Raw genomic sequence first — 2,002 nt, 5'->3', positions numbered from 1 at the left:
CACGCGCGCGTGTGCGCATGCACACACACACACACACACACACACACACACACGTGCACAGCCCACGGGCGGCAACGGGGCGAAAAATACGTTTCCCTCCGCGTGAGAAGCGTAGTTGGATCGTCACGGTGGGGCACTCTGAAACCCCTGGAAAGGAAGTTCCCTTTCACATTTTCCAAGCCCAGACGGTGGAGAATCATCTTCCAACGATACCAGTTAAGTAAGAACTTTTCTGCCCACGCCCTTGCCCTTCCTCCCACTTCAGCGGATGAGAGCCCCTGGTTATCAAATTGGAAGATCAAGATCGGAGAGGCGAGGTGAGCAAATAGAGGAGAATTGTGCCCCCTATAGGTTTCCGAGGGGAGGACCCCAGCTCAGGGGAACTTGGATGAAACTGGAACCCTTGGGCGGCGGCTGTGAGCCTAGCGAGTCGGTGGGCTTGCATCCTAACGTTCTCTGGGCCAAGCGGCATCTGCCAGGCGCAAGGATCCATCATGTTCTCCTCCAACGTGTTTGACCAGCCGATTCCCCGGGTCTTCCAGAACCGCTTCGCCACGCAGTACCGCTGCTTCTGGGGGTCCATGATCGCGGGGCCTAATGACAGGGCAGATGTGGAGAAAGGAGGGAAGATAATTATGCTGCCCTCAGCCTCCATCTACCCAGCGGACTCAACATCACCTACCCCATGCTGTTGAAACTGACCAACCAGAACTCAGAGCGCATGGCCCACTGTGAGTTTGTGGCCAACGAGGGTGTCTGCTGCCTCCCACACTGGATGATGCAGAATTTGCTGTCGGAAGAAGAGGGCTTGGTCCAGGTGGAGGGTGGCAACCTTCAAGTAGCCACGGACTCCAAATTCCAGCCTCAGAGCCCCGACTTCCCAGACATCGCCGACCCCAAGAAGAAACTGCCTGCCTGACCACAGGGGACATGGTTGCCGTCAACTACATCGAGATTTATGAACTGCGGGTGATGGAGACCAAGCCTGACAAAGCCTTGCCCATTATTGGGTGCGACGTGAACCTAGAGCTCAATGCCCCACGGGGCTACATGGAGCCCGAAAGACTAGTTCGGCAGGATGAGCCCATCGAAAGGCGAAGCTGACCACAGCGACTGTGCTGGAGAGCTGGGCTTCGGTGCCTTCTCCGGCTCTCGAAAGAGACCAGACAGGAAGAAGAAAGGTGTAGGGCCCAGTCCCTCTCCAGTCAAGCCTGGAAACACTAGAAGGGGAATCCCCAATTATGAATTTAAACTTGGTAAGATCACTTTCATCAGAAATTCACATCCACTGTCAGAAAGGTCGAAGCGGATGAAGCTGGAGGCAGATTCGTCGCCTTCTCTGGAGAAGGACTGTCGTTGTGTAAAAAGAGAAGAAAGCGTAAGTTGGGACTGTTGGCTGATTGGAAAATAAAATAATCAGTTGCAAAAAAAAGAAAGAAAGAAAAAAGAAACTGGAAGCCTTTATTACGCAGGACATGACTTCCTAAGCATCAAAGAGTGATGGTCTTTTGCAACGTAGTGGGGTTCTAGAACTTTCTATTATCATACAAGGATAGTCAGAAACATTAGGGAACTGCCTGGTTTTTCATTCAAAAAAAACCTCCCACTGAATAAATTATAAGTGGCCAATGAGAAGCAAATGTTCTTTCTGATTACATCACATAAATCTTGATTATTCAATGTCTTGGTCACGTATGAATTATTGCATTGAGTTCCCATAGCAGCCCAGTGAGGTAAATCTATTGCTGTTCCCATTTTACAGATGTGGAAATAAGGCACAGAGAGGTGAAGTAACTTGTCTAAGGCCATACAGCAATAAAGGGTGGAGCTGGGATTTGACTATGAAGTTTAAGATCTTTTTTTTTAATGTTTATTTATTTTTGAGAGAGAAAGAGAGAGAGACAGCATGAGCAGGGGAGGGGAGGGGCAGAGAGAGAGAGAGAGAGAGGGACACACAGATTTTGAAGCCGGCTCCAGGCTCTGCTCTGTCAGCCTGACGCGG

General features: G+C 50.4%; 1 pseudogene; it reads left to right on the top strand.

Moving 5' to 3' along the window:
- The first annotated feature begins 486 nt into the window (after nt 1-486).
- Nucleotides 487-1,528, top strand: LOC112869863 (ubiquitin recognition factor in ER-associated degradation protein 1 pseudogene; annotated as a pseudogene).
- Nucleotides 1,529-2,002: the final 474 nt, after the last annotated feature.

This window comes from Puma concolor, chromosome B1 (assembly GCF_028749965.1).
Source record: "Puma concolor isolate L17-30 chromosome B1, mPumCon1.1.hap2, whole genome shotgun sequence".
Lineage (NCBI taxonomy): Eukaryota > Metazoa > Chordata > Mammalia > Carnivora > Felidae > Puma > Puma concolor.
This window is presented reverse-complemented; position numbering and strand designations above follow the sequence as displayed.